Genomic DNA, 20,167 nt, shown 5'->3' with positions numbered 1-20,167 from the left:
AACATGAAAGGGTTATTTTTAACCCCTCTTTACCCTAAACAGATAATTATTTGTAAGGAAATGTCAGATATTTTCACAAGACCTGAGAATATTTTTAAAAGGCTAATATCTAAAGAATGCATTTGTTACAAATTGACAGGTTGGTTGTCTGGTGGTGCTTTAAATATGTTTTATTAATAGTCAGCCAGAACAGTATTAGTAGGTCATTCAGAACCCAGATTTAGGTCAGATACAACATGAATGTCATATACAGTAGTCTGCACTGAACTACAGATTAATGAATCTTCAATAAAAGCTAAATATGAAAAATAATATGATGGACTGGGAAACCTGAACAAATGAACATGGACACTCAGAGCAGATGCAAAAATATATAATTTCTAATCACTTTGGGTATGTCAAATCCAGTGAGTTGGTGGTTGCCATTCACCCCATTGTGAGCATGACTATCCTGTATGTGTGTCATTTGTTTCTACCCTCCTCCTCAGAGCAAGTAGGTATGGGAGCTGTTAATGATTCCTTTTAAAGCTTTATCTTCAGCTCAGAGAAATAGCTCTGCAGTGCAGTCATATGGTGGGTGGATTTCTTCATTGACTACATTTAGGTCAATGTATAGGACAATTATTTATTCAGCTGGACCATTCTTCCTTAATCCAGACTGAGTTGTTTCTTTTTTAAAGAAGCTACTCAATCTATCCACAAACAAGCCTGATCAAATAGAAATATGCTTGAACCTAAACCTCAAATTCAGACTTCCATGAATACTGAGAAGTTCAAAATCTGATCTGGTTCTAGATCTCTACTTTGCCAGTGGCTCCCATCTTTACAGTGGGCCAATCATCCAAGGATCTCTGAACTCTGGTTCTATGCATCACTGCTTTCAGTAATTCGAAGTGCTATTTGGTTCTATGTTGTGGTAAATGAAGTGTGTGTGTGGCGGTGGGCGAGGGGGGCGGAAAGAGCTCCCTCTGATGGACACCTAGCCAGTTAGCTAGCTGTAAAATCCTTCTTGGTACCTGTTCTCTGCTTGCTTAACCTGTAAACGGTTAAAAGTTCCCCAGGTAAAGAAAAGGAAGTGAGCACCTGACCAAAAGAGCCAATGGGAAGGTAGAACTTTTTCAAATTGGGAAAGAAACTTTCCCTTTGTCTGTTGTTCTCTCTGGAGCAGTAATGCTGTAAGCTGCTTTAAGACAGGTATGATTATAGATTATCAGTTCATACCTCGAACCTACTTATCTGAAGGCTCAAATATGTAAATAAAATTAGGGAATGTCTAAAAAGATGCAGTTAGGTTTATTTCTGTTTATTTTTTAAGGCTTGTGGACAGGGCCATAGCAACAAAGAACGTGGCCCCCTCCGAACATATGTCCGGGGCCCCTTACAATGCAGAAACTGGAATGTGGTATTTATTTTATACAATATACAGGGTTCATATTATGTATACATAGGCCTACTGTGTACATGTATTCCGTATTTACGCAAAGCGCTTCTTTCGAGCCTTGTTCTCCACAAAATGGTTAATCAATGCGTCATAGTCCAGAGATCTGGCAATCTTGTTTTCGACTGAGATAACTTCAAGCGCAGAAAGCCTGTCATCTGTCGTGGTTGAGCGCAGGATATTCTTGATCAGTTTCATTCTGCTGAAGCTCCTTTCAGCACCAGCGACAGTAAGTGGTGTGGTCAGAAGAATTCTGATGCAAATGCAAAGATTCTGATATATCTCCTGAAGGCTGTTCTTGTATATGTACGTTAAAAAATTGTTTGCCATGACAAGTCCTCTCTCTTTCTCGATGACATAAATAAAACGATTCAATTCCATTATGAGTTCTTTGGCATCAATGTCTCCCATTTTTCTTTCAAAATTTTTGCTGTGATTCTCCAGTTCATTTTCTCTGTGACACTGCTTCAGGCTGTTAGCGTTGTACAGAAATCCAAACAATTTATACCATTCCACGAGTTGGTCAAATCGCAACGAAACAGAAGATATGGCCTGATCAGTGAGAACAAGAAAGAACTGCGATTTGAATTTTTCTTCGGCAGAAAGACGACTCGAATCATCAGCACATTCATAATCAAACATTCTTTTCTTACTTCGCACCCTGGTTTCTGGAAACACCTGCTCAATACCCATATGCTCTGCTATTTCACATGCATTTGTGACCACAGAGTTATATCCTGTATTTCGATAGTCTTCCAAAAACTTCATTGTAGCACCGACTTCTGCCTGCAGTACGTCAATTGACACATCTGGTGACTGAATTAATTTGCTGGTTTTATTGACGTGAAATAGTATATCGTACCACGTGTACACAGTCAGAACAAAAGGCCACGTAGTAACATGGTCTAAAAGTGCACCGGCTTCTGCTGCTGTATTGCCATCTTTCTTTTCGAGAGCATATTCTCGCAAAGATGACAAAGCATTGCACAATTCTTCAAGGTGATAATGCAATGACTTCACAGCATCAATTCTCGACTCCCAACGAGTGTCCGATAACCCTTTAACAGATATTGGCATATGTTCTTGAAGTATATCCCAACGTGAAGGTGAAGAAGAAAAGATAACGTATATTCTGTTAATCAGACCGAAAAAGTCAACGGCATATTTCGATGACTTTGCCGCGTCTGAGATCACAAGATTCCAAGTGTGAGCTCCACATGGTACATACAAGGCACGGTCATTTATTTCTAGCATGCAGACTTGAACTCCTTTATCTTTCCTCTCATATTTGCGCCGTTATCATAAGCTTGGCCTCTCATGTCAGCAATGTCTATTCCTAAGTTGTTTGCCTTTTCAAGAAACGCTTCCAATAAGCCCTCGCCAGTTGTATCATGAACATTAAGAAAACCAACAAACGCTTCACGAATATTGACACCATCTTCACCGTTGCATTCAACAAAGCGTAACACTACAGACATCTGTTCTTCATGTGACACGTCGGGAGTACAGTCCAAAATAACTGAATAATATTTTGCTTTTTTAAGCTGCGCTATGTTGGCCTCTTGAATGTTACTGGCAACAAGTTGAATCAGCTCGTTTTGGATCTGTGGACTGAGGTACTGAACATGTGTCTCTGCCTTCTTAATCCTCTGTAAAAGTTTGCTGAGGACAGTATCATACTTTGCAAGCAATTCAAACAGTCCCAAAAAGTTGCCATTAGAAGGATCGCCGAGCTTTTCATTACTTCCTCGAAATGCCAAGTTTCTTTCGGACAAGAAAATAATGACATCAACCATGCGTTTGACAACATTTCTCCAGAAATCTCTTTCTTTCAGAAAAGCCTGCAATTCGAGTTGGTCAATAGATGTACGGTTTACTATGCCTGACCGAAGGTCAAACCATTTCACCATACAGTCTTGATGACCTTTGCCTGTTTCATGCTGCTGAAGTCTTTTTGACAGTGCTTTCCAAGCAGATGTTCCACGACATAGCGGTATGTCGCCAGTGCCAAATAATTTACAATAAAAACAAAAAATGGCATCTTTCTGAACTGAGTACATTAACCATGAACGTCTTATTTGCTCGCCATTTGCCATGGTTCGATAGAAATGAGTACTTGTGAACCTCCGTCTTTCCTCGTTAAATGGAAATTCATAACTTTCATTCTGCTGCGGTGGGCCACGTGCAACAATGTCACACACTTGCCTGTCCGATATTATAGACGGCCTATCTCCTGGATCATCAGTCAGTGGTTCAGATTCAGATACTTCTTTCCCGGCAGCAGCTGGAATATCTGTCACAGTTTGTTTGGTAGAACAACTGGCTTCACCTTCGACCTCACTTGAAGCACTTCTGGATACTTCTGGATATGATTCGTCGCTGCTAGCGCTGTCCGTTTCATGTGCCTGTACCTGAACGTTGGATTGCAGCGCAAAATACGTTGACAACTTTGGAATTTTCTCAAGCTCCTTCTCGGCATCTTTTGCTGCCTTTCGTTTACTAGCTCCGCTCTTATACATTCTCTTAGACATCACAAAGCACGCTTCTGCATTGGAAACGATAAAAAACTAAACAACTAAATTAATAACATTTATCCGCCGACCGCCATTATGAACGCAAATACACATTCTTTGAATGGGTCCAACTAAAATTCGAAACTGACCGACAGACAACTGATGTAGCCAATAGCATTATGATGTATCATAATGACTTCACAGTTTTGTCAGTAAAACCGACATGGATTGTGCAATAGAGTCAATAAATGTCACTTACCTAGTTATACCTTACATTTTTTTTGCCACTTTTAGGGGTCCCCTGTAATAACCTTAGTCCCAGATTTGGACCTTAGCGTCCAAAATATGGGGGTTAGCATGAAAACCTCCAAGCTTAGTTACCAGCTTGGACCTGGTACCTGCTGCCACCACCCAAAAAATTAGAGTGTTTTGGGGCACTCTGGTCCCCCTGAAAAACCTTTCCTGGGGACCCCAAGACCCAAATCCCTTGAGTCTTACAACAAAGGGAAATAATCCTTTTTCCCTTCCCCCCTCCAGGTGCTCCTGGAGAGATACACAGACACAAGCTCTGTGAAACTACACAGAGAGACTCCCCCTCTCTGTTCCCAATCCTGAAAACAAAAAGTACTTTTCTATTCCCCCAGAGGGAATGCAAAATCAGGCTAGCGATCCAACACACAAATCTCCCCTTGATTTCTTCCTCCCACCAATTCCCTGGTGAGTACAGACTCAATTTCCCTGAAGTAAAGAAAAACTCCAACAGGTCTTAAAAGAAAGCTTTATATAAAAAGAAAGAAAAATAAGTACAAATGTTCTCTCTGTATTAAGATGACACAATACAGGGCAATTTCTTAAAAGAATATTGAATAAACAGCCTTATTCCAAAAGAATACAAATCAAAGCACTCCAGCACTTATATTTATGCAAATACCAAAGAAAAGAAACCATATAACTTACTATCTGATCTCTTTGTCCTTACACTTGGAAACAGAAGACTAGAAAATAGAAACTACTTCTCCAAAGCTCAGAGAAAGCAGGCAGCCAGAAACAAAAACCTTAGACACTCAAATCCCTCCACCCAAAGTTGAAAAAATCCGGTTTCCTGATTGGTCCTCTGGTCAGGTGCTTCAGGTGAAAGAGACATTAACCCTTAGCTATCTGTTTATGACACGCCCCCCAAATTGCAGACAGTGGGGAAGCTTACTGGCGGCGATTTCCTTCTAGAACTTGAAAATAAACAGATTAATACAACACATACACCTTTACATATACTCCTAAGTATATAACTAACAGACTTCTACATTTTAAGAACACTTTTTAACTACTGAATTTTGGGAAACTTTCACGGGAGAGTGCATCAGCAACTTTATTAGAAGCTCCTGTGATGTGTTGAATTTTAAAATCAAAATCTTGGAGAGCTAAACTCCAACGAAGAAGTTTTTTGTTGTTCCCCTTGGCAGTATGAAGCCACTTTAGTGCAGCATGGTCAGTTTGTAGTTGGAACCGCCGTCCCCAAACATATGGGCATAGCATTCCTTTTCACTGACTGACCAGTGACTTTCCCTCTCAGACAGTTTCTTGCTGAGAAACACGACAGGATGGAAGTTGTGATCTGTTGCTTCCTGCATGAGCACTGCTCCTATACCACGCTCAGATGCATCTGTGGTTACTAGGAATGGCTTGTCAAAATCCGGGGCCCTGAGCACAGGGTCAGACATGAGCGTTGCCTTAAGTTGGGTAAAGGCCTTTTGACACTCATCAGTTCACTTAACGGCATTTGGCTGGGTCTTTTTGGTCAGGTCGGTCAATGGGGCAGCGATTTGGCTGTAGTGGTGGTACAAATCGCCTGTAGTATCCGGCCAAGCCTAAGAAGGATTGGACCTGCTTCTTTGACTTTGGGACAGGCCACTTTTGGATAGCATCCACCTTGGCCTGTAGGGGGTTTATGGTTCCTCGACCCACCTGGTGCCCCAGGTAAGTTACTTTGTTTTGGCCTATTTGACACTTTTTGGCCTTAACAGTTAGTTCGGCCTGCCTGATGCGCTTAAAGACCTTTTCCAGGTGTATTAGGTGTTCGGGCCAGGAGTCTGAAAAAATGGCCACATCATCGAGGTAGGCAACTGCAAATTCTCCCAGTCCAGCTAGTAGACCATCTACCAGCCTCTGGAAGGTGGCGGGTGCATTTCGAAGGCCGAAAGGAAGGACATTGAATTCATACACCCCCGCATGGGTGACGAATGCTGACCTCTCCTTGGCAGGTTTATCTAGTGGTACTTGCCAGTACCCCTTGGTTAAGTCTATTGTAGAGATGAAATGGGCACGTCCCAACTTTTCCAATAGCTCATCGGTACGTGGCATTGGATAGTTGTCCGGACGAGTTACAGCATTTAGCTTACGGTAGTCCACGCAAAAGCGTATTTCCCCATTTGGTTTGGGTACCAGAACCACTGGAGATGCCCATGCACTGGTAGATGGGCGGATTATACCCATCTGTAGCATGTTTTGGATCTCCCGTTCTATAGCAGCTTGGGCATGAGGAGACACTCGGTAGGGTGGGGTTCTGATTGGGTGAGCATTACCTGTATCAATGGAGTGGTATGCCCGTTCAGTCCGTCCTGGGGTGGCTGAGAACAATGGGGCGAAGCTAGTGCACAGCTCCTTGATTTGTTGCCGCTGCAGACGTTCCAGGGTGGTTGAGAGGTTCACCTCTTCCACGCCACCGTCTTTTTTCCCGTCGTAGTAGACACCGTCAGGCCACTCAGCATCATCTCCCTGGACTGTAAACTGACAAACCTGTAAGTCTCTGGAATAGAAAGGCTTGAGAGAATTAACATGGTACACTTTAGGCTTTAGTGAGGAATTGGGAAATGCTATGAGGTAGTTTACAGCTCCCAGGCGCTCTTGGACCGTGAAGGGCCCTTCCCATGATGCTTCCATCTTATGGGCCTGTTGCGCCTTTAAGACCATAACCTGGTCTCCTACCTTGAAGGACCGATCTCTGGCATGTCTGTCATACCAGGCCTTTTGCTCTTTTTGAGCATCCTGTAGGTTCTCTTTAGCAAGGGCTAAAGAGTGTCGGAGGGTGCTTTGTAGGTTGCTTACAAAGTCCAGCATGTTAGTTCCTGGAGAAGGCGTAAACCCCTCCCATTGCTGCTTCACCAACTGTAATAGCCCCTTAACCTCGTGACCATACACAAGTTTAAATGGTGAAAACCCTAAACTGGGATGTGGTACAGCCCTGTAGGCAAACAGCAACTGCTGCAACACTAGGTCCCAATTATTGGAGAATTCGTTGATGAATTTCCGTATCATGGCCCCCAAAGTTCCATTGAATCTTTCCACCAGGCCATTGGTTTGATGGTGGTATGGGGTGGCAACCAAGTGATTCACCCCATGAGTTTCCCACAGTTTTTCCATGGTCCCTGCCAGGAAATTAGACCCTGAATCTGTAAGGATGTCGGAGGGCCAACCTACCCTGGCAAAGATGTCTGTTAGGGCCAGGCACACAGTGTTAGCCCGGGTGTTGCCTAGAGCTACTGCTTCTGGCCATCGGGTAGCAAAGTCCACTAAAGTCAGTACGTACTGCTTTCCTCTGGGCGTCTTTTATGGGAAAGGGCCCAGAATATCCACAGCTACTCGCTGAAATGGGACCTCAATTATGGGGAGTGGCTGGAGAGGGGCCTTGACCTGGTCTTGAGGCTTACCCACTTTTTGGCATACCTCACAAGACCGGACATACTTGGCAACGTCCTTGCCCATCCCCTCCCAGTGGAAGGACTTCCCCAACCGGTCCTTGGTTCGGTTCACCCCAGCATGGCCACTGGGATGATCATGGGCTAAGCTTAAGAGCTTCCCCCGGTACTTAGTTGGAACCACCAACTGTTTTTGCGGCTGCCATTCTTCCCGGTGTCCACCAGAAAGAATTTCCTTGTATAAAAGTCCTTGGTCTATAACAAACCGGGATCGATTAGAAGAGCTGAGAGGCGGTGGGGTGCTTCGTGCCGCCGCCCAAGCTTTCTGAAGGCTGTCATCTGCTTCCTGCTCAGTCTGGAACTGTTCCCTTGAGGCTGGGGTCACCAGTTCTTCCTCAGACTGTGGACTTGGGCTTGGTCCCTCTGGAAGCGATGTAGGTGATGGGGTTGTTTCCGTTGCTGGTGTACCGCTCTCCGCTGGTGCACCTGAGGGTATTTCAGGCTCTGGCTGAGCCTTTTGGGTATGGCTGTCTTTTGCTTTTGCCAGTTCTGGCTCGCTGGCGCCCTCTGGCGTTGAGTTTGAAGATGGGGTTGCACTTGCTGGTGCTGGTTGCTGTTCCAGTTCCGGGCCTGGGACTGGAGGTGCTGTGGCTGTTTCAGTGGTTGGCATGGAATCCGGGTCCACTACCTCTGTCTGGGTCTCTGGTAACACAGACGGGGCCTCTGTGGACGGCTCAGGAACAGGAAGGGGTCTGGAAGCTTGCCTGGTTTGGCTACGTGTAACCATTCCCACTCTCTTGGCCCGCCTCACCTGGTTGGCCAAGTCTTCCCCCAGTAGCATGGGGATAGGATAATTGTCATAGACTGCAAAAGTCCACATTCCTGACCAGCCTTTGTACTGGACAGGCAGTTGAGCTGTAGGCAAGTCTACAGCTTGTGACATGAAGGGGTAAATTGTAACTTTGGCCTTTGGGTTGATGAATTTGGGGTCAACGAAGGATTGGTGGATAGCTGACACTTGTGCCCCCGTGTCTCTCCACGCAGTAACCTTCTTTCCGCCCACTCTCAAATTTTCCCTTCGCTCCAAGGGTATTTGAGAGGCATCCGGGCCTGGGGATCTTTGGTGTGATGGTGGTGTAATGAATTGCACTCGCATGGTGTTCTTGGGACACTTGGCCTTGATATGTCCCAGTTCATTACACTTAAAGCATCTTCCATCTGATGGGTCACTGGGCCGAGGTGAGTTACTGGAGACTGGTGAGGTTGAAGGGTCGGGTATTTGTGGCTTTACTTGGGTGGTATGTGGGGTCTTTGGCTGTCCTCGGTTGTAGGGTTTATGGTCTGTGTGCCCCCTGGGGTAATCGTTCCCCTTGACAGTAGCTTTCTTGCTTTTTGCCAGTTCCATCCATTTGGCTCCAATCTTCCCCGCCTCAGCGATATTTTTGGGGTTTCCATCTTGTATGTACCTTGTGATGTCTTCAGGAACACCATCCAAGAACTGCTCCATTTGTATGAGGAGGTTCAGTTCTTCCAAGGTTTGAATGTTGTTTCCTGTTAGCCAGGCCTCATAGTTTTTTGCAATGTAGTAGGCGTGTTTGGGAAATGACACCTCTGGTTTCCACTTTTGGTTTCTGAAACGCCGACGGGCATGATCTGGGGTTATCCCCATCCTGTATCTGGCCTTGGTTTGAAAAAGTTTATAGTCATTCATTTGGTGCTTAGGCATTTCAGCTGCCACCTCTGCTAAAGGTCCACTGAGCTGTGACCTCAATTTTACCATGTACTGGTCTTCGGGAATGCTGTACCCAAGACAGGCTCTTTCAAAATTTTCCAAGAAGGCCTCGGTGTCATCACCTGCCTTGTAGGTGGGAAATTTCCTGTGCTGTGGAGCAATAATGGGCGCCGGGTTGTTAGGGTTGGCTGGCACATGCAGCCCAGCTTTTGCCAACTCCAGTTCATGTTTTCTCTGTTTTTCCTTCTCTTCATTCTCTTTTTGTTGTTTTTCCATTTCTCGGTGGTGGGCCGACTCTTCTTCTGCTTGTTTCCTTCGGTAGGCCACCTCTTCTTCTTCTTGCTTCCTTCTGTGGGCCAACTCTTCTTCTTCTAGTTTTCTTTTGTGTTCTGCCTCCTTGGCTGCCTCTTTGGCTGCCTGTTCTCTTTGGTAGGCTGCCTGTTCTCTTTGGTAGGCTGCCTCTTTGATCTGTTCTTCTCTTTCTTTCATCTCCATCTCTTTTTGTTTTATTTCCAGTTGTCGCCTGTGTTCAGCTTCTTTGATTAGTTCTTCGGCGTCAATTTTTGCCTTAGAAGTCATGGTTCCTGTTTTCTTGTGTTGGGGTGCCCTCCGGTGTTTATCTTCTGAACTGCAGGTTCTCTGTTGCCTCCTGAAGTCTGCCTAGCAACAGTGTTTTTTGTCCTTTTCTCTCTCTAGCTAATGTTCAATGAAGGGAAACCAGAAAAACCACTTTATTTGCATGCCTATAAGTGCTGGTCTTGCCTCCTAATGGGAGGGCTATTGCATGACAAAAGACCCTTAACAGGTTCTTAATGGCTTCTTGCTTAACATGCAAGCCACAAACTGCGAGAGAGAGCAGAAAAAAAAATTCTCTCTGGTTCCCTTTTAAAACCAACTGCTTCTCTCTGCTAAAAAGCCCTTAGCAGAGAAAAGAAAAATATAATATTTCTACTGGCTTCTGGATTCTAGTCCCACCAGCTGCACACCATGTAATAACCTTAGTCCCAGATTTGGACCTTAGCGTCCAAAATATGGGGGTTAGCATGAAAACCTCCAAGCTTAGTTACCAGCTTGGACCTGGTACCTGCTGCCACCACCCAAAAAATTAGAGTGTTTTGGGGCACTCTGGTCCCCCTGAAAAACCTTTCCTGGGGACCCCAAGACCCAAATCCCTTGAGTCTCACAACAAAGGGAAATAATCCTTTTTCCCTTCCCCCCTCCAGGTGCTCCTGGAGAGATACACAGACACAAGCTCTGTGAAACTACACAGAGAGACTCCCCCTCTCTGTTCCCAATCCTGAAAACAAAAAGTACTTTTCTATTCCCCCAGAGGGAATGCAAAATCAGGCTAGCGATCCAACACACAAATCTCCCCTTGATTTCTTCCTCCCACCAATTCCCTGGTGAGTACAGACTCAATTTCCCTGAAGTAAAGAAAAACTCCAACAGGTCTTAAAAGAAAGCTTTATATAAAAAGAAAGAAAAATAAGTACAAATGTTCTCTCTGTATTAAGATGACACAATACAGGGCAATTTCTTAAAAGAATATTGAATAAACAGCCTTATTCCAAAAGAATACAAATCAAAGCACTCCAGCACTTATATTTATGCAAATACCAAAGAAAAGAAACCATATAACTTACTATCTGATCTCTTTGTCCTTACACTTGGAAACAGAAGACTAGAAAATAGAAACTACTTCTCCAAAGCTCAGAGAAAGCAGGCAGCCAGAAACAAAAACCTTAGACACTCAAATCCCTCCACCCAAAGTTGAAAAAATCCGGTTTCCTGATTGGTCCTCTGGTCAGGTGCTTCAGGTGAAAGAGACATTAACCCTTAGCTATCTGTTTATGACATCCCCTTCCTTGCGGGGCCCCCTCCAGTCGGAGGGTATGGAGGGTGCTCGCTACACCTCTGCTTGTGGACTCCCTGGCTTTCAAGCAGCCAAAAGGAAAAATGTGTCCTTTTAAAATCCTGAGGTCTGTGCTTCTGGTTCAAAACTATCCCATCTCTCTGCTACCATGTCAAGGCTGAATCCCCACTCTGTCACTTTGAGTACACAAGATGGGGGCCCTCAAGGATTTTAAAAATTAATACTTGCCACTCTGGGATTGTATTAAACTCTCAAGGTTACAGCTTTTCTCTGACCTTGGCTTAGTAAATGCTGCCACCACCCAAATGCCAAAAACCGCCTTGGACCCAGGAAGGAGCACGTGGGAATTGCTCCTTGTGGAGTACCCTCAAGTCTTTTCATTCCACCCTCCAGGGAAGAGCTCAGAAAGAAAACAAAGGAAATTAGCTGTTGCTACCAGCAAATCAAACAACATTCACAAACCTCTTAGGACACCAAAAATCCAATCCTCTTCTTAAAAAAGATAAATTTTATTAAAAACAAAAAGGAAGAAAATACATCTTGAACTTACGCTTTTGCTAGATTTTAAAAGAGCAATTCAAAAAATTAAGCACTCCAAAATAGCTTTCTTGGGGATTAGCTTAAAGGTTACAAGCAATCAGAAACATCTGGGGTTAGCACAGGGGAGTCCACAAGCCTTAAAAAATAAACAGAAATAAACCTAATTGTGTGTGTCTTTTTTAGACATTCCCTAATTTTACTTACATATCTGAGGGTCCAGATAAGTAGGTTTGAGGTATGAATTGATAATCTGTAATCATACCTGGCTTAAAGCTGGTTGCATCATTGCTGCTCTGTGACCCTGCAACCCAGAGAGAACAGCAGACAAAGGGATGTTTGCCAATTTGAAAAAGTTCTACCTTCTCATTGGCTCTTTTGGTCAGGTGCCCACTTCCTTTTCTTTACCTGGGGAACTTTTAATCCTTTACAGGTAAAGCAAGCAGAGAACAGCTACCAAGAGGGATTTTATAGCTAAGTGACTGGCTGGGTGTCCATCAAAGGGAGTCATCTCCTCCACTTCATTTAACACATATGTCACGGGATACTTTACAATATTCTGTTCAAATGGGTATGAAAAATGAAGTAAGTATTGTCTGTTTTCTATTTTGAGAATTATATACTGGGACTGTGTACCCCTTTGCCATTCCAGTTCTTAGTCCTCTATAAACTCAGCCACAAAGAAACTCAGTGAAGTGTTAGGACGAAAAATGTGGGTGCTTTGGGAAAATGTAGGCAGTAGGGGATCATTTTTCTTTTTTTTTTTCTTTTCTTCTTTCTTTTCTTCTTGAAAAGCTTAGTAAGCTCACAAAGTTTATAAGTCTCCTCACAGGGCTAAGTTATTTCTTCAGTCCTCTCTGTCTGTGCAACTTGGAGCAGTCTTCACAGATATCCTGCTGAGTATTAAGTGCTGGCTTCCTGCAGTGGCAGCACTTTTATTCCCCTAACCTATGCATTTTCCTCTAACCCTCATACTTACCTGACTTCAGTCTCCTGCCCACAGCTGTTCCTTGAGACCCCTTGCTGCTTTTTCTTGAACTTCAGAGCGCCTCCTAATTTTGCCACACTTTTCAGTGAGAAGGGCACTATTTTACTGCACTCATCAGAAGAACCACATTAGATGTGGTATATAGGAGGAAATGACTTCCAATAACTCCCATAATCCCATGAGTGCAATTGCAAGTTTGATGGATGAATGGAGGAATAAAGCCAGGATTTTTATAACAATACTTGAATGTCTTGTTCTGTAGAAACTGTGATTCTGCTAATGGGTGCGCTGCAGCTCCAGTTATTTTATGGGTTTTTGGAAATCATCAGTGCAGCATTCTGTCACATTGATGCCAGTTCTGCAAATTAGACAGCAAAAGGAACAACACTCCTAACAAATGCCCTGTTGGTTGTTTTCAGGCCATTTATTCAGTTTCATACTGCTCTGGTTGAATGAAATGAAGATGAAAACTTCTGTAACAGAATCTGAAACAATATTTAATTTTTAAAAAATTTAATAACAGCATTAATTCCTAAAATAAATGACACTGAAGATGAGATTCATCCCTTTGCATAGCAGCTGTACTTAAGAATCAATATATCTACAGGGTATTGCTAACCCTGGGCGTAATCCTGTTCACTTTGAAGTCAATAAGAGTTTTTCAAGAGGCAGGCAGGTGTCTTACAGGCCATCAGCATGCACAAGCAAAATGACCATGCATGACCACAACACATGTTCATGCCATTGTGGTAACTGTTCTCAAAATTGGGCTGAACGTGAACTTGTTTTTGCAGGTATTTGCTGACATTTGTTATTCATTTGTGGTAACTATGAACACAAACCAGGCATGGTAATGTGTGTGCGGTTCTGGAAATCTTTGCTTTTATCTCTGTTTCCCAGTTGGTAAAATGGGGGTAATTGTATGTATAGTACTTCACAGGGTGTTGTATGCGCTGATTATGTTGTACTTTGAAGAGGTAAATTGCTATAAAACACTAAATGTAATTAAAGGGATTTTGTACTTTACAGGGTATTGTCTGGATCATTTAATGTTTTACTGCATTTTGGAGATGTAAAATATCGTTTGTGCATCTGAAAAAGATGTATGTATGTACCAGCTTACCTTGAAGAAAGTTCCTGAGAAATCAGGGGAGGGTTGGAATGTAACTGGCTATTTCTGTATGTAATTGGCTATTGCTGTGGGGACTTAGAGCCAGCTTTCCAAAATTCATTTGGTCCCAGGTAGGGGTGCTAAAGAGTGCTGCCAGAAAAGTATTTCCAATTTTCTGTCCACTAATTCAAATAAGAATAGATCAGAGGTCCAGCTGATCATCCTGCTCTCTCAGGAACAAATGCCAGGCCCAGAGCTTTCTGTGCTTGCCGAAAGCTCCAGGTCACTTGGATGAAGAAAGGTCTTTAAACAACAGACTTAATTTCTCTTCGTATCAACAACCAGCTCTTCCATTTGGTCCCAGTCTTTGTATGAAGTTACTATTTTTTAATATAACGCCATAGGCTTATATGATACACAGACTTAAAAGACGTATTCCCTGCCCCATGGAGCTTAAAATCTGAATGCTTTCTCCTGCAATTTTACTAACATGAGCACTTTCATTTAAGTCAATATAAGTAAGGCTTTATGATGGAGAAATCATTTGGACAACAATTAGATTAAGAAAAGGGGAAAGGAGTTGCAATTTGAATGATTTAGCTTTTGCACACATCTTCATTCTGGGGTTGTCTGACTTTTTACATTTAGAGGAGATTTTGGCAATACAAAACTATACACATTCAAAGTCATTACATATTAAATCTAATATTTTAGCCTGTGCCACTTCCCACGATAAATAAATAATAAATAAATAAACCATGATATTTACCCAGAAAATTTAATAGTTCTTTGCACTGATTTTTCACCTGTTTTTGTTGTTGAGGTAATAAACACTGATAAATTCCTAAGAAAAATTAAATGAAATAAAAATTGAAAATGAAGGGCCCTAAGTATCTATAATCTTTCTTCTTTCTGCCAGCTCTAATAAAATACCCTTTCACTGAGCCATATATACAAGCAGCTATTGGGACCAGAGCTAACAACTACAAGTCCTAGTTGCTGAAGCACCTATAGTGCTTGCCACTGAGTTTGTCTGCACTTCAAATAAATACCCGCTCCTGGCTCGTGTCAGCTGACTAGGGCTTGCGGGCCTAGGTCTACGGGGCTGTTTGTTTGCTGCTTAGACTCTCTGGAGTCTAGGCTCTAGGCCCCCACACATTTAAACAGTCCCATAGCCTGACCTCTGTGAGTCATAATCAGCAGACATGGGCCAGTGGCAGGTTTTAATTGCAGTGTAGACATACCCTGTGTTGCCTGACACGCTACTGGTACCTTAGGGGTTTGGTGTACTCTGGCACTGAGCAGCAGCAATCATTACACTTGCATTCAGCTGGTAGCATGTCCCTGCTGGTTCAAAAGCTGTAGGATTAAGTCCTATAGCAGAATTTAGGCTCCATCCAAGGCTGATGATATAGTACTAGGCAGAGCTATATTGTTAAAGTTCCTGCCTTTCGTATGAGGTGTAAATGGAAGTCTCACTTGCACTTCTATTAGCACTTGTTATTTGAGGAGCTCAAAGTATTCACAAGCATCAATTAAGTTTCACAATATCCCTAAGATGATGAAGTACAGTAGGAATGTTTATCTTCCATCTGGACAGCCACCTGAAAAGTATATAGGAGAACCTTGATGTTATGCTCCCATATTTCCTTTCTCAGCTAAACAGGTTCTAATGTTCAAGGCTATTGTTGGTTACATAATGGCGTATCCATTTGTGTATAGTCATTTTGCTACGGTATATTTTGTGAAGTGCTTTGAAATAACTTGAGTACAAATATATAAAAATATATTGAAGTATACTACAAGAGACCTGTATTCTAGTTGATTCTTAAGACTACAACACATTCCTCTTTGGAGACATCTTTTTATAACCAAGCTCTTGGCTCCCAAGGACAAACTTAAACAGCCAGCTCTAATTAGCCAAGGTACAGTATGTAATGGAAAGCTGTATTTTGACTGCAAGCATTTTAGCTTGTGTTTTGAAGCAGTAGGGAGGCTGGGCGGCCTTTAGAGTGTATGATAAATACTAGTCTGGACTTCTGAGACTTTAATTATCAATGAGATACAGACAGCATGAGCAGGAAATAAACTTAATGACACATGGTCTCAAACACTTAAAGTAAAAAGGATTGGATCACTTCCTCTGGGAATCTATCCAGGTGATTTTATGACCTGGATTTTGATAATTGCTTAAGTGTGCTCTACAGCAAAGTCCTAATAGAAGCGTCTAAATCTTACTTGGCAACTTTGGGGAACAAAGATATTCCCTTTAAAAAGTTGATTGCTTTTCTATGGAAGCAGTTATCTTTGATTTATATAGCTTCTGATGGGAGCTTTGCTAAAGCTGCTGAATAATCCAATAAGAATCATATAGTACCATGCCCTTTACATTTCCTCCAGTAGCTTTGTATGAAGCTTTTTGTTTATGACTCAGGAAATGGGCTAAAAGCCTCCTTCGTTCATCTATATTCACAATGTTTGTGATAATATTATCTTTCATTTCAATTCTGTAAGCACTAACTCTAAGGCAATACTGTGGTTTTAGGAAAGCTTTTTTTCCTGAGCTTTTCTTTGTTCAGTGGGCTTGAATGTCTTTCAGGGAGATTGGCAGCACCATTCTCTAAGGTGCATAAAAACTAAAAGTAAAAAAAAACAAAAGCAAAAAACCCAACCCTCCTTTACCTTCCCTCCTCAGTACATAAAAATAAAAAGCAAGGACTTCACATGTCCAGATTATCTGTTGAAATACTGTATGGCATTGTCACCAGATAATTCAGACTTATCTGGGGTGTGGTATGGAGTGGGGGAATTATTGATCCCTGCTTTATTGTTTCTGGACTTTTTCCCGTACACAATCTTTTCAATTACTGACTTCAGTCTGTCTATCCTAATATATTCATATTGAAAGATCTTTATTTTGTGAAAGGCTCCATAGTGTTTTAATAAAGAATGAGGACATTCTCTGTCTTTCTCATGTCTATACAACTTACAGAAAACTCAGAATTGTATGCTCAATTTTGCTGCACTGTGTGTTACATGGAACTGGGTTTTTCTCAGTTGGAATGGTTCAACTCCTCCCTTTGATATCTAGATCACTATATCCTGATATATGTTGTCACTAATATACAGAATATACTACATTTTTGTTGCCTGTCTCTATACTTTTTCCAATTTTAATATATCTTTTCTGACAGGGGGTGACCAGAACTAACTGAATTGCTTCTTTATATTTAGTTTTAGAACTAGTTTCAATTAACTAAAAAAGGAAGGTAAACATGCCTGAGCACAATGATCTGGACCCCCATGGGATGGATCCAAGTGGCAGGCTGCAACTTTGTTTAACACAGGGAGGGACATTATGTACCTTCCTTTCTCACTGCATGAATTTAACTGTATCCAGTGTGGTGTTCAGATGTCCACCTTATACCCAGTAGCATGGCTGTATGGCTGGGCCCACCCTAGTAGTCAGCTTGCTTCTGAATCCTTTCCACCTCTCCTTCATGGATGGGGCAGAGGTTCCCTACGGAGGACCTCACTTCACAAAAACGTCATGTCTCCTCTTTTCCCGTACGGAAAAGGAGCAACAGTCCCATGCTAGGTCTCATTTACCTCTGGGAGTAGTTCTTTTTTATCCTTATCTGCACTGAACATTGGCTGCAAGATGCAACAAGCTAAAACAATCTTATTTTTCTTAATGTTAAGCCTTAATTCTGTAAACTAACTGTAAGATATGTTGTTGCACAACCAGAAGTTAAGGCCCTGATGCAGAAATTGCTGGCTGAAGTTCTATGACCTGTGTTTTGCAGGAAGTCAGGCTAGATAATCATGATAGTGCCTTCTGGCTTAAAAGTTATGAGCCTGCATATCTAAATAGAAAAAGATATATATATATATAATTTAGGGACCTCAAGAGGCTATCCCTGCACTCAAGGCAGGACTAAGTATTATCTAGACCAGTGGCTTTCAACCTTTCCAGACTACCAAACTCCTTCAGGAGTCTGATTTGTCTTGCATACCACAAGGTTCACCTAAATTAAAAACTCGGGCTTTGGCTTCAGCCCCATGTGGTGGGGTGTGGCATTGGCTTGGACTTCCTGTCCTGGGCCCCAGCGAGATTAACACTGGCCCTGGCAACCCCATTAAAATGAACTCACAGTTTGAAAACTGCGGTTATAATCTATAGAATAGTATAAACAAGTCACTCTCTATGAAAAAGTTTAGTTTATACTGACTTTGCTAGTGCTTTTTATGTAGCCTGTTGTAAAACTAGGCAAATATCTAGATGAGTTGATGTACCGCTAGGGAAGACATCTGCAAATCCCTAGGAGTATGTGTACCCCTGATTGAGAATGACTGATCAAGACCATCCCTGACAGCAATGTTCCTTCTATATTCTTTTCCATCCATGGTGCACATAACAAAATTCATTCTGCACAATATCGAGGTAATGTGCGGCTATGCACTACCAGCAGAAACAAAAAAACCTAGATATAATATATATTTTTTAAAAGTTATCATTGAGATAATTACTCTAGCCAGGACAGGTTAGGCATTTTAGAACTCACTACTCAAACATTTAAATTTAAGTATAAGTGAAAAATAAAAATGTAATGCATAGATCAGTCAGAAAACTAAAATTTACAGCACTTTGAAAGAATACAATTACAGAGAATATATGTGAATTGCAGGAAGTACCAGGACGTAACAACACCAACAATAATACAAGTATGTGCTGGGAAGTGAGTGTGAAAGACTGTGTGTTGTGTGACACAGACACTATGGGTGTGCTGGTTGCTGGGGAAGTCTATGGGAAGTCTGTCTCTTTAAGGCACTCATTACCACTATAAGGCTTGCTCAGACCTCATACCACAGCAGCTCTTCTACTCTTGAGCCCTTCTCCCTCCCACCCGCTCTGTGGAGATGGGGTACATGGACGGGGGATTAGGTGGGGGGGGGACATCCTGACATCAGTACCTCCTCTCCCCTCCACTCTACCTAGTAAGCAGGAGGGTCCCAGAAGCAGCTGGCCAGGGGCTTCAAGGCAGAGGGCAGGAGCAAAGCGACCTGGGGTGGTGTACCTGAACGCATGCTCTCGGATGTGCGTGGTTCTGCTAATGAAGTGTATGGCACTTGTGTTATAACCTTAGTCCCAGATTTGGACCTTAGCGTCCAAAATATGGGGGTTAGCATGAAAACCTCCAAGCTTAGTTACCAGCTTGGACCTGGTACTTGCTGCCACCACCCAAAAAATTAGAGTGTTTTGGGGCACTATGGTCCCCCTGAAAAACCTTCCCTGGGGACCCCAAGACCCAAATCCCTTGAGTCTCACAACAAAGGGAAATAATCCTTTTTCCCTTCCCCCCTCCAGGTGCTCCTGAAGAGATACACAGACACAAGCTCTGTGAAACTACACAGAGGGACTCCCCCTCTCTGTTTCCAATTCTGGAAACAAATAGTACTTTCCTATTCCCCCAGAGGGAATGCAAAATCAGGCTAGCAATCCAACACACAGATCTCCCCTTGATTTCTTCCTCCCACCAATTCCCTGGTGAGTACAGACTCAATTTCCCTGAAGTAAAGAAAAACTCCAACAGGTCTTAAAAGAAAGCTTTATATAAAAAGAAAGAAAAATACATACAAATGGGCTCTCTGTATTAGGATAATACAATACAGGGTCAATTGCTTAAAAGAATATTGAATAAACAGCCTTATTCAAAAAGAATACAAATCAAAGCACTCCAGCACTTATATTCATGCAAATACCAAAGAAAAGAAACCATATAACTTACTATCTGATCTCTTTGTCCTTACACTTAGAAACAGAAGACTCGAAAGTAGAAACTGCTTCTCCAAAGCTCAGAGAAAGCAGGCAGACAGACAAAAGACTCAGACACTCAATTCCCTCCACCCAAAGTTGAAAAAATCCGGTTTCCTGATTGGTCCTCTGGTCAGGTGCTTCAGGTGAAAGAGACATTAACCCTTAGCTATCTGTTTATGACACGCCCCCCAAATTGCAGACAGTGGCGAAGCTCACTGGCGGCGATTTCCTTCTAGAACTTGAAAATAAACAGATTAATACAACACATAGACCTTTACATATACTTCTAAGTATATAACTAACAGACTTTTACATTTTAAGAACACTTTTTAACTACTGAATTTTGGGAAACTCTTACGGGAGAGGGCATCAGCTACTTTGTTAGAAGCTCCTGTGATGTGTTGAATTTTAAAATTAAAATTTTGGAGAGCTAAACTTTAACGAAGAAGTTTTTTGTTGTTCCCC

The sequence above is a fragment of the Gopherus flavomarginatus genome, chromosome 3 (genome assembly GCF_025201925.1).
Source record: "Gopherus flavomarginatus isolate rGopFla2 chromosome 3, rGopFla2.mat.asm, whole genome shotgun sequence".
Classification (NCBI taxonomy): Eukaryota; Metazoa; Chordata; order Testudines; family Testudinidae; genus Gopherus; species Gopherus flavomarginatus.
Note: the sequence above shows the minus strand (reverse complement) of the source record.